This window comes from Echiichthys vipera, assembly GCF_963691815.1.
Source record: "Echiichthys vipera genome assembly, chromosome: 7".
In the NCBI taxonomy this organism is placed as follows: Eukaryota; Metazoa; Chordata; class Actinopteri; order Perciformes; family Trachinidae; genus Echiichthys; species Echiichthys vipera.
In genome coordinates, this window is record NC_139832.1 from 17,452,058 (window position 1) to 17,473,670 (window position 21,613).

General features: G+C 45.0%; 1 protein-coding gene across 1 annotated transcript in view; it reads right to left on the reverse strand.

Annotated features, from left to right (window-relative positions):
- The window catches only part of plxnb2b (plexin b2b), a 124,753-nt gene that overhangs the window by 85,923 nt on the left and 17,217 nt on the right, over positions 1–21,613 (reverse strand). The window contains exon 2 of the mRNA XM_083917273.1: positions 10,296–10,482. The gene's annotated coding sequence lies outside the window, so the exon portion shown is untranslated. The remainder of the gene's footprint in view (positions 1–10,295; positions 10,483–21,613) is intronic.

Below are 21,613 nucleotides of genomic sequence, written 5' to 3' on the forward strand. Positions count from 1 at the left end.
ATGGTTGACAGCAGGGAGATGAAAATGCAACAGGGAACAACATGCAACAAAGGTCCCTTGATGGACCCAACCCCAGGGACGCCGCAGTTCATGTTCTTTGCCTTAGGGCGCACTCACACTGTCCTTCCGCACCGCGCCCCGGGCTTTAGGGTACTTGTCCCCCCCTCCCTCTCCCCCCGCTTGCCAGCCCGTTTGTACTCACACTGCCTGGGCCTCGGCCAATGCTTCTTGCCTGCCTATACGTCATCACGTCGTAACACGTCACACGCATTGATGACGTCATCGCGATGCGTCTCTTTGTTTACAAATCTTTCCATAGACCTCAGAGTTTTTGTGCGTCTTGTCCGACTGTTTTTGAATATTTTCATCCGACCAAATCTGCAGTAAACACTCCACCTCCGCATCACACCAACGTGAACCTTTCGCCACAAGCTGTTGTTGTTAAATGTCCGCGCATAGTCCGTCCTTCTATTTTCTATGTCCGAACAGGCGCACATAAATGACATCAGAACCGCCGTAGGCCTCGTGCTTGTGCTCGAACACGTGCGCACGCTCGTGCTCGTACATGTGCAAACGCGCTCTACAAAAGCCCACCTCTCTAGACGGGCCGTGGACTGCCAGCTGGCCGCAGCTATGCACGGAGCGAGTGCACTCACACTGGTCAAACGCACTAGGCTTTAGCCGAAAAACCTGTTTTGGCCCGGTGCGGAAGGACAGTGTGAGTGCCCCCTTAAACTCCTTGGTCACCAGAGAACCCAGAAACCATTTTCATTCTCTTATTACCACTTGTGTTAAAAAAAGGTTTGTATTCATTAAGCTATGGACATTGTAACAGACACTCAAGTAAAAATGTACCAGCTTTAAGACTTAAGGAGTAAAACATGCTTAGCATATATATGCATTCATAAATGCGGCGTACAATTTCTGCTTTGTATCTCATAAAAGCCTATATTAACATACACAAGATCCAGATTGTTCTGGTGCTAGTAGAGATATTTAAGTCATTAGGATTTTGCCTTTGTAAATTGTGATGCTTGATTAGAAAATGTGGGTTAGCGTTTTCATTTGGTAATGCCATTACTGGAGCAAAAGCTTCATTAGCATTACTGCCTATAATAACCTCGACAAGGGATTTCCTAACCCAGATTTCAACCACACCCTAAACAGGCATGCTGTTTTGGCATGTGCCCATACTGGCAGATAAACAACACATCTGCCTCCCTGCTCTGAAAGTTGTACATATACACAGGAGATTAAAATTAGAGAACAAAGTATTAATACTTGATTTATTCTGAAAAACTGTTCTTTTTTATTGTGCAGAATTTGATATCCACTGTGGCTATACTACTGCTATACTAGTATGTTTTTTAGGCACTTCAACAAAAACCTTTATTTTGCAAAAACAATGGAGGGCAAGGGCCTTTACACTCCCTATTCATTTTTGAATCCTATAGCCCTAAGAAAACATCTTCTGATGCAATGGTTACTGTTTTCTAATTTTGCTCCCTATTTTTTAATAATTTATTCTCTAATTTTGATCTCCAATGTGTGTGTGTGTGTGTGTGTGTGTGTGTGTGTGTGTGTGTGTGTGTGTGTGTGTGTGTGTGTGTGTGTGTGTGTGTGTGTGTGTGTGTGTGTGTGTGTGTGTGTGTGTGTGTGTGCGCGCGCGCGCAGATTTGATTCCATGTGTAGGACGCGAGGCTCCAGATTGGCACAAACTGGCAGCGGAGCCACTCTTGTTCTTGCAGCAAGTTCTGGCGCATGTGTGCCAATGCTACCTCACACAGCAGCACGCCATGGGGGGCTGAACACTTCTACAGTGTGATCCAATTAATTTCATCTCCACACACACCACACATTTTGACATGCTAGAAGCATAAGAAGTGGATGTTGGGTGGGGGTGGAGGTGAGTGGGAAGGGAAGTGGGGATGACTGAGAAAGAGGAAGTGGAAAGTTGGGCTGGGTTTGGGGAATCTTAGAATTTCTCGAATCTTGCATTTAGGTTTCTGCACAGGGAGAAGAAAATGCAATTACACGTGCCCTCTCAGCCTTTTCAGGCAAGAGTGGTGTGTAGAAGTGAGGGCGTAGTGGTGGGGTTTGTGCCCTGTGGCGGCCAGCACTCCCATACTCTATGCTAATAGACGCTTGTTCTGCATTCTAACAAGCATTTGGTGGCAAGGTTCCGAGTCGGGAGCAGCGGAGGGTGAGTGCAGAGCATAAGCAATGTAGGGGGGGGGGGGGGGGGTCGGTCGCCTCCTGTCTCTGGAGATAGTAGAAATAATGAAAAACTCTGCAGGAACTTCAAAGCAAATGGCTGGTCATTTCCTGTGGTGATGGCTGATACGGGCCTACATGTTCAGGCAACAAGCACGCACATACTTAGTCACACATTCTTGCCAGTAATAACTCCGGCCAATGAACACCCCTTCCTTTGATGGTATAGCAGAGCCAAGACGAAGGGGAAACAAGTCTTTGGACATGGAATAAATTTGAAAAGCTTTTGTGGGTTGCTGGCAGAAACATTTAGGTGCCTTAGCCACGGCCTCTGGGTCAATTCTTACGCAATGTGAGTGCAATGCCAGAAACCAGCTGTTGATGTTAACCATTTCTTTAGACTTCAATGTTTTACAGATAATTCCAATTTGAGAATTGCATTTCATTACGGTGTTCTAGAAATCTGGTTTTGTACATGGTGGGTCACTGTGCTGGTTTAACCCATTCTTTTTAGTTTTTGTTACAACCAACAAAACAAAAACTATTAAACAAAATGTTTATTGTGGAGAAACACTACTAGGCTACATCTCACTTTATGTAAATGGTTGACTTTTTCTAACTATTTCAAAATGTAGGCACATTTTCCATTCAGATTTCCTGAAAGATATCAATCCACTTCTTTGTCTTTGAACTTTACACCAATGTCACATTAGAACTTTTTCTCTGGCTATCAACACTATTTTAAATCAGGTATCAGTCCCTCTCTTGCATAATGCGTGTGTGTTTCTCATTTCTCAATACAGCCAACATGTACAAACATGTACCAGCAATCTGAGTGGTAATCTGTGTTGGATGGAGGGAGGGCCACACTAACATAAACAAGCATGCAGTGGTCATTTCTGGCTGATCCCTTTTCTTATCATTTCATCTACTTCTGTTATGAAAGCCAGACTGCCCTGCAGGATTTTGTTATTGTATGCGTGTGTGTGTGTGTGTGTGTGTGAGTATGCAACCAGAAGCCCATTCACGCATGTGTCTTATGTGCAGGTCACCAAGAGCATACACGAGACAGAATGAACAAAAACACACATCTGGTTCCATTCAGGATGCCTGGAATTCTCTGCCTGCTTGGTTCAGATTACATCCCGAGCCCCCATGCTGGCTGCGCAGGAGAGCCGATAAACTATGCTGCTCAACACAATGTCTCTCCTATTCAACACTGGAAGGGTGTAGTTTGACATGGATAAGAGGTGAAGCTGAGTTTACAGGCACATTCTGGGTGTACGAGCCTCAAGCTAGGTATGCTAATTTATTGCTTCTCAACCACTGCAGACCCCTCCTTACAGTTTGTTGAGCGGGAATGGTTCCTCAGGGAAGGGCACGTTAAAGGGTCTGCCTGACTGAACAGCACCTTAATATGATCCTAACCCCTTTCCTTGATATCGACTGGGGAAAGCCCCAGCAGTAGAGAGCCAGTTCTGAAGAGATCCACACTAGAGAGAGAAAGATACAAGGTCAGGACACTAAGAACCTAGACTGCATTGGTTGCATTGGAACCTAGACTGCATTGGTGCAGGGGAGAGGAGAGCCGAATAACAGATATATTTTCCTCTGTTCACATTCAGACATCCAACCAAATTAAACAATGTTTATTGTTGTATTGTTGCAAGAGACCCCATGTGCAGCAATAAATAACAAGATAATAATATTCCAAAATTAGACATCTATACATCTCGGGATCAGTTCTTTCAACACAACAATTTAGCAATAATTCCTGACAATCACCTTTCTTTTTCATTTTAAAGCACGCCCTCCTTCCAATTCCCACACCCAATTCTCTTATCTCCCAGGTTTTGCTGAGTGATGTCTTCAGCCAAAATCACTTCGTCTACTCTGGTTCCCCTGGAGATGGAGTGCCAGTGATGTAGAGGATTCAATCAGAGAAAAGTGAAAGAGCAGATCACAGACAATACGCCGCAGCCCCATTACCCCTAGTCCTCGGTTACCGCTAGCGACGCTTAGCCCGGGCCCCCACCTAATGAGCCATAATATCATTTTGTGCCATGTTCCATCTCTATATACTTGCTCTAAACATAACTCTGTCGCCAAGGCACAATAAAAACAGATATATTTCTTTATTACTCCTCACAAAGCATATCACCAGATCGGAGCACCCCTACAAAGGAAACTAATATCTACAGGAACCCGTTCTTTTCCTTGGCTCATTTAGGGTCGACGCACAATTGTTATTACATTGAGCTGCACTCTGCCGGCCTCACCTCCCCATGCCATTCACTCAGAGTGTAATGGATGTTTTATTATAATCAAATACTGTACATGCAATGTCTTCACTATAAATAACCTACTGAAAAAGCCATTCTCTCTGCTTTGCAATATGTTTAAATGTCCACAATGCCTCAAGCAAAGAGGTGCCACATGTTTAATTCAGAACCAATGCAATTTGCGTGTTGTGTGCTACTGTACTGGTGGAAATAGCAACTTGTCTACCATTTACTCATTCACACCCCCAAGCTGCAGCCTTCCACTCACCAAATAATCATGCTCCACACTTTCTTGCATAAAGTCATGCAAGAGTTTGGCAGGCTCATTACTTTGTGTGATAGCAGGAAAAGAAAACTTCACCTGGGTACTCTGCTTTTAAGGCCATTCACTTTCTTCATCTCACAGGGCAAATGCTGTCTTGTAAGTCTTGAGCCAGATGAGCAGAATATCACTTCAGCGAGGGCGAGTTATTATCCCCAACTAGGAATCATCCCCTACACGGTATATGGTGCCATTGTCCTCCACCCTATATATCATCCAGTCTGACCAGCCCATTTACACTATGGGAATCTCACAAGAGATGAGCGAACACTCAGGCATAAACCTGTGTGTGTGTGTGTGTGTGTGTGTGTGTGTGTGTGTGTGTGTGTGTGTGTGTGTGTGTGTGTGTGTGTGTGTGTGTGTGTGTGTGTGTGTGTGTGTGTGTGTGTGTGTGTGTGTGTGTGTGTGTGGTAAGAGGGAGCAGGAGGAGGGTTAGGGAATCCAATCTCTCACACGGAGGAGCAGAGACAGGCGGGCAGATATGCTCCCGGCCTAGAAAAACCCAGACGGAATCCATGAATGAAATGACAGGATTACAGGGGTATTAGAAAACCTGCTGAGATGGTTGATAATGCTGTTTATGGTTGGGCGTCACACCACTTGCAGGGAAAAGGTCTAAGTGTTGGACTAATGAAAAATATAGACAGGCTCTTCAAGCAGAAAATTCCAGGCCAGGGGGGTCTCCCTCTCCGTTTACAGTAATGGTTTGGTGTTTGAATTTTGACGGACATTAACACAAATATTTAAAGATTTGTCAGCTGCATTATTGTGGATAAACCTCTTAAAAATGTGGACAGCAAACATAAACCCCTATCCTGGTTAAGAATGGGATTATTGTTATGTTAACAACCCCCATAGATAATAGTAATTACTGCCCTTGCTGCAGCGCCATCAGACTGCAACTTTGCTAGCTGACAGCTTGGTCCTAATTACCAAGAACCACCAATTACTGGCTCCATTTCATTATATATATTGCTCAGCACACCCAAATAAAAGAGACTTCAGTGACTCTGAGCAGTCACATCTCTGGCAGCTGCAGAGGAGCATCCGGAGGACCTGCTGAATCATTGTCTTAAAATATATAATAGTCAGCATGCAACACAACATTGTTAGTGAAAATAAAACTGAGTAAAAATAGACGAATGAGGCCAATAGGGGGCTGCCTTTACTTCCTCTTTGCCAGCCAGCAGCCACAGGAAGTAATTAAACTGCAAAGGAAGTGCATTATCATCCCTTCTTTTTCCACTTGCTCCTGCTAATTTATCCACCAACAGGGCAGCAGAATCGATTGTAAAAACACCCGTCCTGGAGCCTTTGACTACTAACACAGATTGCATGTTGTATCTACAGTACATTCATATTTCATTCACTCCACTGTGAGATGTATCGGTGAAGAATTGACTTGCCTGCTGCGATGTAAAAGATGCCTAAAAAAACAACAACACGATGCTTTATCTGGTGAACACACACACACACACACACACACACACACACACACACACACACACACACACACACACACACACACACACACACACACACACACACACACACACACACACACACACACACACACACACACACACACACACACACACACACACACACACACACACACACACACACACACACACACACACACACACACACACACACACACACACACACACACAGATGTTTCCCATCACTCTCTGCTGCCAAGCAGTGTCCAGTGATGGCTGAGAAGGGGGGGGGGGGGGGGGGGGGTTCTGCTATCCCTGCTCCAGTGAATCCTGCAGGAACTTGGCAGATCATTGTGGAGATTTGTATGTCTGTGGATTTGATATTAAAGTGTTGGAGAGCCTCCTCTGGATTCTGTCTCTCAATGTGCCTCCCCTTAAAGTGGGCCTGGCTGTTTAGCTTATGTTTCCGCAAAGCCTGACAGCCACATATCTCAGCCCCCTAGGGTGCAGATGGGCTATAAACTTGGCAGACAGGTCTTATACAGTCATCTCTAAAGATACCCATTACATCACTTTGTTGCTCCAAAAAGTATGCCTCTGAGTAAAGAAAAGCCCATAATCCACAAATAAGGGAACCATACAAAAAGCACCTGCATCGTCTATACAGATCTCTGCAACCGTACACTTTGTTGATTAACAAAAGACTATATTGATAATTCTGCACAAATTCAGTGAATTACAAAATCTGCTCAGACAGCAGCTCATGCTCAGCAATATGCAAAGCATCTGAAGCCATCATGTTCCAAAGGACAAGCAGTCTGAAAAAAAACAAACAACAAACGATTAAGAATGTATAAAAGGAATCTATCGTAGCGAGTCAAAGCGCCTAGCATTTAGATGACAGTTGCGCAGGGCAGGCTTTGTTTGAAGGGGCTAGAGTGAAGCAGTATATGTGGCCCGGAGGCCGGATCTGTTCCAACTGTGCCCTGGCAAGAAAACGTTCAGCCCAGTGAGCCTCGACAGCTTGGATATTCACAGGGGGCGATGGAAAACTGGAGGGCTGCAATACCATGGAGGAGTTAGGAGAGCTTGAGGAGGAGGGGCGATGAGTCAGGAACAAGGTGTTTTATATTATTTTGGTACCACAAGGACATGGCATTTACCATGTTCAAAGAGCAAAACCAAACATAGGCTGGTGATGAGGGCATTGTGTCTGTGTTGGCCTGCGGTGATTTAAGTTTATCATCTGGCAGGTATGTCTGGAGGGGGCTAGCAGCATTTTTAACCACCTTTACACATACTGAAGGTGTTGAAGTTTTAATGCCAGCACTGCAATACCTTGCTTTCGTGATGATGGAATTTTAAAGCCTGGAATTGAATTATATTTATCACTGCAGAGAAAACAGTAATGACTCTCTATGCCTCAGGTGAAAAAAATAAACACGGCATGACCATGAGACTTTTTTTAGCATGTGCACTTTCTTAAACAAAATGTCTCACCACAGCAAAGGGATCAATGGCAGCAAATGGAGGGGGTCAAGGGGAAGTCTCTCACAGAGATAAACGAGAGATTTTTTGAACACGTGAAAACTGGTAAATGCAGCAAGTTCTCCTAAATCACTCGTACAAGCCACTTACGAACCAATCTGTTCGTACGAGTGGTTCTTGTATGAGGCCCAATGACCTTATCATAGCTATGAGCTTTGGATTATATGACATATTGTCATTTGACCAACCAATTTCAGAGTTTCCATAGATCACAGGCATTAAAGTTAGGATCACTTTGATTTTGCATGACAAATTCATTCTTCTCATTATTCACTCTAATCTCTGGGGATGCATAGTTCAATTCTGACTCAATTTAAATATCACAGAAATTACTTTTGATGTCGGAAAGCTTTTTCCTCACTTGAGTAATCTAAACCAACTTTAAAAAATACCACAGTTAGAGAAACGTCAATACTCTAAACAGATGGAGTCTTTTTCAAAAACAGTATTTTGGATGGGCATCGTCTTTGAAGGATATAGCAAAAACAGGCAAACAGGACCGTTTAACAGATAGTAACACCTTTGACACATAATATTTAAAAGAAACACATATAAAAAGATAAACTAAACTGGTATCTCACACAAGCATAAGAGTGTTGAGCTGTATAGTTGGCTGCAATGATTGATGTTCGAAGCTACACCACAGACAAAAAGGTCAGTGTTGCGCAAACAGCCGCAAAAAAAGGAAAACAATAACAAGAGATTTGTTTGCTTTGTGCATCCAAATTCATTCATCCCTAAGTACCTCTTTGCTCCGGGGTTGTGCCAAGGAAAAGCCTCATGGGAGAAATGATTGACACCTCCTAATCCTCATGGGTACCAAAAACCATGTTATTTACATGACATTTACACCATCTTGTGGGATGTGCGAAGCGTTCGAACAACAAAGGGATAAAAAACAAAAAACAAAACTCTTAAAATAAGCTGTGAAGTTTAAATGTGCTGTGTTCTGGGTCACAAGCGTAGCTTAAGTACTTTGGGAAAAAAACATCTCTGCACTCAACTTCTATTCATTCAATACAGCGAGAACAACCACCTGAGGTAACCTACATTTCAAATGAGCCATATTTTGTACATCTTTAACACCAGCAGGCAGGCTGGCAGGCATGCTGTACTGGAGGACATGTGATGGAAAGTGGTGCACTAGAATATGACCTAAGCAAGCGGCTGATTATGGAGAGAAATTATTGAGAAAAAGAGTTGTCTGTCAAGCTAAACCCTTCACAGATGGACGAGTGTGGAACATTAAGAAACCAGCAAGTCCTGGGGCTTTGTGGCAGCTTTGGGTTTTATAATACACCACACAAACAGCTTAGGAAGAAGTGATGAACAGTGGGTAAACCCAAATACACTATATTATGTGCAATTACATGTTAATTTTCCTCACCTTTTCATTCATCTCATCGACGGAGTAAATAATGGTAAAACATGGTTATTTTCCCACTCTTGAGTGAAGTATGAACAGCAGAATCTTTTACAGCTGTCTATATAAAAATAATTATAGCAGCAGTTAATTGCTGGGGATCTTCGTTTAATGAGCATCAGAGCAAATTTAATTACTTGCAGTCTTCAATAAACAAGCATAGAACCCTTCTGATGTGCAAATAAAGTTTTGACACAATATAATCCTAACTTGTAGGCCAAGCCTTGACTTATAATTGGATCATTGTTTCCTGACACACAAACACACACTAGGTTGACCATTTACTAGCCAGCAATGTTCCACTTCTATGAGAAAAATAACAAAAATTGTTTTCATTGGCGTTGTGGCACTTGGGGACTGACCCTTGCCTCTGTGTTTCCCAGGTGACACAGTCAAGGTATATGCTGGGTAGTAAAGCTTATGCCTCATCCCTTCATTCTGCTCTGTACACCCTATCCGCTCAGTCCTTTCCCCAGAGCTCACTATCGCCCTGCTACCTCTACTCTTGTGCTGACAGCCAAACAATGGGAGCCAGGATTGCCTTAACGAGTAGAAAGTGGAGGATTGACTAATTAGAGACACTGCCAACCCCCCCGTCTCCAACCACTCCTGTTAACTCAGAACAGTGTGATACAGTCTGGCCAGGGCTGAGACTGTTGGGCCCATCATGAGAGAAATAGGGTCTGGAAGTTGTTTTTTTTCTGGCAGCAGGCCAATGGGGGACCGTAGTAATTGCCCAAATCCCACTGTGGCAAAGTGAAGAGAAAAGAGTTTGAGAGTGGCACAGGCCAAGGGAAGTAATACTGAAACAAAGTGTGGGAATGACAGTCTAGTAATAAAAAAATAATAAAACACAGATATAGAAAGATGATACAGATAGAAGTTTTGAAAAATGAGGCACAAAAAATAAATGTTTAAAAGAAGAAACACGCAATGACATGCGGGAAAACTGATTCAGAAAAATGTCAGAGCCACATTGTGTGAAAACATTACAAGTAGAAAGAAAGCTGGACAATGTATTGGGAGTGTAAGTGAAAAACAGAATGACCTCGAGTGATACTCACTAGGGAGAGGCAGACAGGGGTGCAGTGAGCGTCTTGGCTGTTGGAGTGTAACAGAGCAGGGTGCAGAAACGGCTGCACAGTGGACCCTCACTGGACACTTCAATCACAGGCTGCTGGAGCCCTGGGCAAATTTGGCCAATTAGCCGCACACTGCTGCTGACCCCCAGCTTCATTAAAGGCCCGGGCTCTGGATAAGGGAGAGAAAAAGAGAGGGAGTAATGTATCAGCACTGGCCAGGTTTGAGCGAGCGAGCGAACACACACACACACACACACACACACACACACACACACACACACACACACACACACACACACACACACACACACACACACACACACACACACACACACACACACACACACACACACACACACACACACACACACACACACACACACACACACACACACACACACACACACACACACACACACACACACACACACACACACACACACTAGAGGTGACGCTCAAGGTAACAGATAAAACAATCAACTATGGGAGCACCCTATACCGCACATGTACACACTCGCCTTATTACACTCCCACCTCCCTGTGGGTTAACACCGGCAGTAAAGGTGGTGGTGAGGGGGCTAGAGTCATGTAGGCCAGAGGGCAGTGCCCCCCCCTCTCCCACACCACTGCACTGACAGCAACAGGCGTGGTGCCCAACAGACATGCAATTACCAGGTTGAAAATGTGCTCTTTGTGACAGAGACAACAGCAGATCAGAGGAAAAAAATCAGAGCTACACGGGGAGAGGACAGGAGCAGGAGGATAGGCAAGAGATGAGGAGGAAGAGAGGAAGATACAGACTACTCAAAGTCCCTGGAGATAGAGAGAGAGAGAGAGAGAGAGAGAGAGAGAGAGAGAGGGAGGGAGGGAGGGAGAGAGAATTCCAGTCCACTCTTTTTATCGCAAATCCCTTAGCAGCAGAGCGAGAGAAAAAAACAGATCAAAAACCAACACATAGAGTATCTATGACACACCTGTTGTTCTGCAGTTGAAATACAAATTTACACGCTTCGTGGTCTGGAGAGACCTCACATACATGTGTGCACAACAATGAGATAAAGGAGGGGGTAAACTGACAGCATCCTATTTCAATTCACATTGGGTGGGGCTGCTTTGGTGCTTTGGGACAGGTTCCGCTCAATGAGCCCTGACAGAAAGACTGTTTGGTATATGCGTGTGTGTTTGTCTGCATTACAAGTGTGTATATCCACATGGGACCTCTGCTTGTATCAGCCTTGTGATGGAAACCACAGTGGTGCTCCAGGGAGATGGTAGTAGCAGCTTCATAGTATCCTTCCCTCATTTTCTCTGGCCTCCCTCTCCGATTACGGGCCTTCTATCAAGCTAAAGTAATGTTTGTTCAGTTTTTCCGCTAGTGTAGAAATAAGTGCTGTCAGAAACCTTGCACGCTTGGGTGAAGAGGAGATACTGACCCTTTATTCAAAACAAACCGAGGATAAAAGATCAATGGCCCAATTCAGGCCATGAATTGGAGGGAAAAGTTCACAAACATTGGAGATTATGAGAGGGAGATATATGTGTGGATGGGGGGCGGGGGGCAGCATCTACCTCATCTGTGTGCTAGTGGCTTATTGATCGGTGGAGACACACAGCTCCCGGCCATTCATCACAGGCCACTCAGGCCCTTAGATAATTCTTATGATAGTGCCTTGCTACCGAGCAGCTGCAACTGGCCATATCCATTATCCTTCAAAGTGAGCCCCCTAGCCTGGGAATAGGCATGGTGGGGCTTCTGGGTGATAGGCTGGAAGGAGGGCTGGAGTGGAAATGGAAAAGACCAGGCCTGTGGTTATGAGCCTGAGGCTGAGGCTAGTGTATACAAAGTCAGGAGGCTGGTCTGAAGGGCCAGGGTTTAATCAAAAATGGTGCTCCGGCAGCCAGAACAGAGATGACAAACTGTCTGTTTGTACCAGTTGGAGACAAAAAAAATGTGACGGCACTATTGTTTCCATTTCTCAGCCAAACAGTATTAGTAAAGCTTTTTTATAGCAGATAGCACACAAACCATCCAAGCGACAGGCAGCTCTGAAAACTGCTGAGTGGCCCTGTATGTATGTATGTATGTATTTTTTTGTGTGTGTGTGTGTGTGTGTGTGTGTGTGTGTGTGTGTGTGTGTGTGTGTGTGTGTGTGTGTGTGTGTGTGTGTGTGTGTGTGTGTGTGTGTCGGTGTCGGTGTGTGTGTGTGTGTGTGTGTGTCAGTGTGTGTGTGTGTGTGTGTCAGTGTGTGTGTGTGTGTGTGTCGGTGTGTAAAGAGAATTGCCAGATCGGGCAGGTGGGGATCAGCCATAATGAGCCATGCAGGGAGAGAAGAGAGCGAGGGGGATCGAAGTGAGGGCAAAAAAAAGAAAGGAGGCCAAAGAGTGAGGGAGAAAGATGGAGTCAGAGTGATGGAGACGGGCTCAGAGCCAGAGACAAGGCCCCAACAGAGCAATTACAGGAGCTCCAGAGAAGGTGTGGGCCCAGCCCCCAGGCAGAGTTTCACATAGCACAAAGCCCTGCCAGACATGCACTCACAAAGCACACACGCATACACCGTGATCCAAGACAAACTTCTGATGAGCAAAAGACAGAGATGGACGAACTAGGGGATGTTGGGGGGGAAAGTCATAATGGGAAAGCCGCATGAGGAGGGATAGGATGTTTAAACTGGGATCATCTCAATCCAAAACATCCCCATGCTCTGCTCCCCTACATGTTTTCAAAGCAACATTCTGTTATGGTCGAAACCTGTTCCCTTAACAGCGTGGCCCGAAACAAAAGCTAAAACTCTGGAGCTCAGGTCAGTCTGAGCAAAACTTCCAAGTCGATTGTCCTCCATGTGGTGAGAGCTAAACAACACTGAAGACTCTGGACAGCCTCGTACCATGGTGCCTGTCACAAATACGAGTCTGAAATGGTTTCTGAAGGCAACAGTTTCTGCCCCCAACTCCACCACCACCACCACCAACTCCTCCGCTTAAAGGAGAACGGCAGACTAGAAAGACTACAAACAAGAGTGATCGGAGAAATAGAAAAGAGAGAGATGTGCAAACAGATATGGGGGAGGGGAAATTAAATTAAGAGAAAAGTTCTTGCGCACCGGTATGCACCATTGATTTCCTATTCTCTTGGAAACATTTAATGAGCTTAAATAGGAGCCTCGTTTGACACTGCCACAGTGACTCGGAGGAAGCCTCCCAGTGAGAGGAAATCGTTCAACGGCTGTGACGGCTACCAGAGGGGGGTGGAAGAGGGAGAGGAGGTAGAGGAGGAGGAGGGACGAAGAAGGAAAGTGAAGGTTTTAATGCCCAAGCAAAAGACGTGTGCAAGACAGATGTTGGATTATGCTCGGGAAATGGTCCATGGGTAGCATTACATGCCTAGAGGAGGAAAAAATAATGAAGGATGAAGGAGATTACTGGAAGAGAGGCAGACAGCGGAGGGGGCTAAAGGTGGTCTACATTCGACCAGACTGCCTACTTAGGTAGGTGCTTACCACTCACATCAGGCCCTCATTATAACACAACAATGTCCAAACTGATTGACAGCTTTTGCTCTACTGCAGCGTTTCACCTCATTACTTTCTAGATGACCTCCCTATGAGGCATTCAACAGATGCCTATGGCTTGGCAGCCATCTTGTTTTTCCTATCCTCCTTGCTCTCTTTTCTCCCTCTATCGGCAGGAAAACTATTGTCACTTCAGAGAGCAAAGTCCCGAGGCGCTTCACTGCTCTCTACCACTGGTGAGGGCTCACTGGGGACCATCGGCAGCCACTTTATGAAGCCGTCTGGCAGAGTGAATGAACACAGCGTCCTGCCACCTTTTGCAGGCAAACATGATAATAAGTGTGGAGTCAGGCATGGTTATCCAATGGCACCACAGGGGGGCCTCCCCTTACTGGCTGCTGGGTGTGATGGTGGGGAGCAGGTGTACATGCAGTGTGCTTTGGGCTTGAAAATAAACTGATTTCACTGGATGTACTACTTCTAACAATTCTCTAAATGCAAACTAATTAAACTGAGAATCCCACAAGAAGGCAGAACTTAAACCAACCAAAAACTTCACAGTCCAATCCAGACATCAAGAGTCTTACTGTAAAAAACTCAGGACAAACAAATCAGAAGTAAACCAACACAAAACTCGAAATATGCACTGATAAATCGTCTTTACTCGTTTTCTTCTTTTAATGCTTTTATTACCTATTCTTCATGTATTGTGCTTTGCAAGTTTTATGTACTGACCACTGTGGGACTGCTGATATGTGACGAGTGTGGTATATTCTGTGGTGTTACTGGGTTTTGTGAACTGTACACATCAATGTTCTGCACAAATGAAGTTCCTAATGGATAAATGAAGTTTGTTGATTGATTGATTGATTGATTGATTGATTGATTGATTGATGATATACATGTAACTTTGTTTCTTAATTTACCAATCAATCAGAGTGGTAAATCTGGCAATTTTTTATGATATAGATTAGTGTTAAAAAATACTAAAAATTCGATGGACAATTACATCAACAGAAGATTAATTGAAAACAATTTCCATCATTGATTTAATATTTCATGATAGAATATTTGCAGCATTTCTCAGTTTCCTTTACTTGTAAAAATGCATCAATTTAAAAATTTTAACTGTTGTGCTGAAGATAAACTCAAGCGTCCCCAAAAATAGTCAATGGATAAATAATTTGTTACAGCGCAAATATTGATTTTAGGTGATAAAGCGCAGCACTATTTTTCTTATATATATGCATACATGCAAAAGAGATACACTGTGCTTTCCATACGTTTAGGAGGACTGTCAATTGACACAGTACTGCTGGGTACATGACAGGTCCTAAAACATAATGACTAAGTCTTTATGACTGAGTGGATGTTCTTATGTGCATGTTAACATACTAATACATAGGTGCAAGTGTTATTCCTGCTGGTATGTGGTTAAGCATGAATATTTCAGGTCCCTGTGTAGTGCTATTAACTCAGTCAGACAAGTTTCCTAGTTTACAGCAGCGTTGAAATTCCACCAGTGTCTGTTTCTTATATTAGCAGGTCAGAAAAGAGTTCTTCAGTTCCTGACCATAGTTTTTATCCCCCAACTTTGGCTCAGCTGCAGGGAGAGCAACGGGCTTTTACCACCTCTGAGGATCTATCCAGACAGATGCATAGTAAGCAGTGCTGCAGCCAAAGTATGTGTTTGGCACAACTGGCAGCAGTGCTAAGGACATGTTTCACTGATCTTTCATGTGTGACTTGCAGCGAAAAGTTGCGCTGAAGGAGTTTTTGTTTTGATTTTTAATCAAAATGAATCTTGGGCTGAAACAATCATGTGATCCTCTGGTGATTAATTATGGTGAAAGAAAACAGAACACAAAAGAGTTTCCTTTTTCCTTCTGGACACACACACACACACACACACACACACACACACACACACACACACACACACACACACACACACACACACACACACACACACACACACACACACACACACACACACACACACACACACACACACACACACACACACACACACACACACACACACACACACACACACACACACACACACACACACACACACACACACACACACACACACACACACACACACACACACACACACACACACACACACACACACACACACACACACACACACACACACACACACACACACACACACACACACACACACACACACACACACACACACACACACACACACACACAATTGGAATTGACTAACAGCGGCGGTAGAAAGTCAACTTGGGAAAGGCGTAGTAGTGAAGTGCCCAACACTACTTTCTCTGGTGTCCCCAGCTGTCATTTCTGCCATTCTTGCTCAACGTAGTGCCATTGAAAAACAATTTTTCACTGGTATCTGTCTTTGCTCTCCGTATGAATCCATAGGCCATCATCTATACGACACTATGAACCATTTACACTGGCCTATATATAGCCTGTGGAGAAAAGGTCATTATTGAAACAGAAAGCTATATTTCATAATTGCACTACCACGCTTCTATCCCCTCAGTGAAATTGGCTCTCCAGAATATATTCCCTCTCACTCTACTCCATCTCTCTTTATCTCCCTCTCTTGTCTGTTGGAGAGGGCGATTTTGACAGGCTGACTGTCTCTCCTGATGCAATAACCACCCTCCATTTGTATCTGAGGAAGGTGCATTAACTAGACAGCGTAATCAGCCCGCGCAGGAAAGGCAGCAGGCCACACCGACCAGCTGCTTTTCACCACTCTTTACTATGAAAGCACGCCATTAGGCCACAATTAGCACAGCACACTCTAGGGAAAATATCCCCTCAAAGACCTTTAGCCAGTAGAGCACATGCGAGAAACAGGGCGACTTTAGAGCAACAATGAATTTTGGATTAAACAGTGAGGAGAAGTAATCTTATTTGATCACACTTGATGGTGACAGTTGAAGGCAATAGGACTTTCAAAGTAAAAGATTTAAAAAAATAAAATAAAAAAAAACTTGGAGTGCCATGGGACAACCTGATACTACTGACATGTTACGGTAGAAGATTTTCGACTCTAAAGGAAAAGGCTTATCGCCAGACACTTCAGACAGAGCATAATTCATCTTAAAAAGGCAGCAGGCAAAAATGAAAAAAAAATACACAGCTGAAAACGAAGCCTTATCATAAGTGTATGCACTTTCCAAAACAGGGAAGTTGAGTTTTGTTGAAGTACCCCTGTAGTGAAGGTGCACTTGAGGTGAATGTGTTCATCCAAAGAAAGATGCAGCCTGCAAAAGCTAAGTTCAGCATGCAGAAACACATTCCCTCCCTCAGGGCTTTGGAACAATAAAGAGAAATGTGTGTCCCTGTGGTCATTTGTGGCATGCTGGAAGTGGGCAGGCATAGATAAGAGTTTGGATTGGTGGACGCTGACACGCTGTGATTATCTCCCTCTGCTGGAATTGACCGTCCATCAATCCAGACGGCCAAGAGTACCGGGCCTGGCCGACTCAATTGTTGCCCGAGACGAGATTTTTATGATTCAATGACCTTAAAGAAAAATGTGTCAAGTGTTTCAAATGTGTTGTCACACTAGAGCATCCATGCATTGTGATTGATATTCACAAATACTCACGAAGAGGTGGAAAAAGTGCAGTCTCAGAGGTATAATCACTAGCACATACGTATGTTCTCACACCAAGTCCACACACACGCACGGACGCATGCACGCACGCACGCACGGACGCACGGACGCACGGACGCACACACGCACGCTTGGCTCCCTCTCAAGTCTGGCTCCTGAGTCTCTTTTACCACCTTCCCGCTCACCTCATGCCGCGTGTTCTGGACCTGAAACCAAGTCCATTTATTGGATTGAGAAATAAAGCCACAGGAGAGTTACAGGATGGGAAGGAGTGAGGAAAGTGAGAGGAAGAGAAAGAGAGAGTGTCAAGAAGCACATTCTTTCTGCTGAGTGCCATCTGGAAATGGAAAGGTAGATAAACAATGACGTGAGCCGCATCCCATCTCCCTCCTAAAGCCTGAACAGACACACGCTCACCACAATGCATGAGCGCCATCGCCACCGATCCTGTGCTGCGTGCCAAGCATTGTCAGGGATTGGGTCTTATCAATCGTTGGCCAGATACTGAGCAGAAGCGTGAGGCAAACAAAGGGAAGGGGAGAGAACAAAAATGGAGGGGAGCTGCAAGCGACAATGAGAAACACAAATTAGATGATGGCTGGGAGCCAAGCGTCCACGTGGCCTGTACCGACTCCATTTAATCTGGTCAAGTCTGCCCCAAAATCAAAGCAATCTCCTCTTGTGAGCTGACAGAGGAAGGAATCAGACAACCAATCCCACCCAAAAAGAAAGTTGCTGAATTGAATGAGGGGATATGGGGCTATGCTGCATTGTGCTAGGCATACAGACTATTATGGCTGGGGAACTCTGCTTTATTTGAAAAAAAAAAAAGTCCATTTGCATTCACTCAGCTTGCAAGAGGAGCTTGGGGGCAAAGTTAGCTGCTGCTCCTGCAGCTTTTGAATTCCTCACCATTTTTTAAGGCCCTTCTGGCATGTAATATATCACAGTAGTAGTAGAAATCTTTATTATTCCTTATGGGGAAATTGTCCTTGTAGTAAGTCAGTTATAATAACAAAAACAATATCCATACAATACAGAAGCATATAGCATAAGTTGAAGACTGATGAAGAGCAACAGCTGGAGCAACAGCCAGAGGGATGCTCCCTGTGGAATCTAAATCTCTTGGGGCCACCTTGCTCTAAAAGTGTTTAGCTAGACCTGAATAAAAGAGTAGAGAGAGACATATAAAGACCACAGTGGGGATGACATGAAGGAAAAGGGTCAAAATAAAGAGAATTTGACAGCTATCCCTTGGTAGGCAAGAGGAGCTGCACCTGTATGCACCTGAGCTGTGCTCAGTTTAGTTTCCGTCTCTTCAGGCTCCTCGCCCACTCAAATACACACAGCAGACTCTCCAGCTCTGTTGGCACCGGCGGACACAACAGGAGGGAGGGATCAGGTGGTTGGGGCGAGCAGACGCAAAGAGAAGGGTGGGGAGGGGGTTGACAAATGAGTCTCGTCAGGTAACATTCACAGATGTGAGGGGAAAGAAGTGAAGAGGGAGAGGGGAGGGGAGGTTGGGGGGTCTGTCAGCTCATATCGGTTCACCAGCGAAAATCCCCTTCCCTGATTAGAAACCACTACAGTTAGGAGATGGGAGAAATAAGACACTTTGAAGGAGGAGGCATCTAGTAGTTTGCACCTGATGATTGCATACTGAATCCAGAAACTGTATAAAATATGGACATAATCTCTGTGTCGTCACCCACAGGTTTCTTAAGAGCCAAAACAAAACTCCCAGTGGTTGGAGTGTGGTGGAGCTGAGGCGGGCCAGTGAAGCCTGGCTTAAGGCTACGCCAATGTAGGCTACCAAGCTAGGCTAAAAAGCTAGCTAGAATACTTCGCCAGAGAGGAAAGCTGAGAACGGCGGCCCAGGGATGGAGCTACACCAGGCCGAAGGCCAGCAGAAGCTCTGAGTCTAAGGTCGCACTCACACTGTCCATCCGTACTGTGCCCCAACAGGTACGGATGGACAGGTTTTACGGATACAGCCTAGTTCGTTTGACAGTTTGGACAAGGCGTACAAAAACTCGGAGGTCTATGGAAAGATTTGTTATCAAAGCGACGCATCGCGATGACGTCAATCAATGCATGTGATGTGTTACGGCGTGGTGACGTATGGACAGGCAAGAAGCATTCGCGCGAGGCCCAGGCAGTGTGAGTACAAATGTGCCTGGCCCGCGGGGGGAGAGGGAGGGGGGAACAAGTACCCTAAAGCATGAGGCACGGTACGGACGGACAGTGTGAGTGCGCCCATATCTGTGTATGGCCGCAACAAGTCGGGGCAGTCGGGGATCCTAAATACGACCCCCACACTGCGTTTTACAATGACCATTACCAGTTTTACCACAGCCAGCAGCACTCAAGATAGACCTTCTCCGAAGTAGAGCCAAAGCGCACCCGCCCTGCCTCCTAGAAAATTAAATTATTATCCATCATTTTGCAGCAGCTCTTTGAACACTCATTTGCCAGGATTTAAATAGCGGACATTGCAACGCAAGTAAAACTGTAGTAATATCCTACATGTTTATGAATTCAGGTAGGCCTACATCTTATGAAACTAAAAATATACACAATAAAATACAAAAATATCCAAAACACACCCTGAAAAGCCACACCACTGACCAGACCTTCAAGCAGGTAGTCATGTTGTAATAGAAACGCAAATTCTGCGAGTCGAACCGAGCCCAGCCAGCCCATGTTTATGGAAAAACAGCATAAGATGACTGACTTCCTTTTGGAAACAGCCTCAAGTGGCAACTTGATGAAATGCAGTATTTGGCACTTCTGTGTTTGGTTCACTTCTCAGACCCGAAGTGACCGCTTGACTGATTGAGGAGACAATGGCCTTAGGGCGCACTCAAACTGTCCATCCGTACCGTGCCCGGTGCTTTAGAGTATTTGTCCACCCCCCCCTCCCTCTCCAGGCCCGTTTGTACTCACACTACCTGGGCCTCGCGCGAATGCTTCTTGCCTGCCTAAACGTCACACGCATTGATTGATGTCATCGCGATGCATCGCTTTGTTTACAAATCTTTCCATAGACGTCGGAGTTTTGTGCGTCTTGTCTGACTGTTTTTGAATATTTTCATCCGACCAAATCTGCAGTAAACAATCCACCTCCGCATCACACCAACGTGAACCTTTCGGCGCCATTGTTTTAAATATCCACGCATGGTCCATCCTTCTTTTTTTCTATGTCCGAACAGGCGCACATAAAATGACGTCAGAACCCACGTAGGCCTTGTGCTCGTACACGTGAGCACACTCGTGCTCGTACATGTGCAAACGTGCTTTACAAAAGCCCACCTCTCCCAAACAGGCCGTGGACGGCGAACGGTACGGTTGCACCCACACTGGTCAAACGAACTAGACTTTAGCCGTGAAAGGTCCTGGGGCATGGTACGGATGGACAGTGTCAGTGCGACCTTAGTCTCTCTGCCTAGGATGCTCCTCACCACAATGGCTCTGATGAGAAGAGCAGGGGTAAAAGGCAGAGGAACAGCCCTGGAAACATTCAAGGGTCTGGAAATTCAGGTCAGACACTTGACAATATCAATACAATGACTGATGAAAGAAGAAAAGTGAGAAGAGAAAAAAAACAATTACGTAAAGGGAGCCAAAACATGTGCAGCAGAGAGCATTTGTGTTTTACCATTCCCCCGCATGCAGGGGAAACAGAAGCTTATTTGCAACCAGTTTCAGAAAATAAAAAGAACATAATAACCTTAAAGTGATTTTGGCCAAATGAATGCACCATCCTCCAGCTGTATTCAGACCTTGATAAATGCCTACTGTCGAGGCTGTTATTAAACACCAGAGAGACTGGTGGCTCCCTGTGCCAGGCAAAACTAATTAAAGCCAGGCAGATGTGTCTGGACAGCGGTGTACCTACCACACACACACAGGTTGTTAACCATGTCCACGGTGCAATCAGTGCCAGCTGATGAGCTGTCACAGTGCTAACTAGACCAGGTGAGCACAAAACAACAGCATCTCAGCTTCAATTTCTAACTTTGGTGTGTTTGACTTCGGAAACTTTTTGTCAGCCAGTAGTTAGAGAGAGAAAAAACGCTTTCCCCTGGTGCCTTGTTATCCTCGCCAACACCAGGCAGCGCGTTCTTTTCTGTATACCCTACCTTCTTTGCTGCAGGTGATGATGAGAG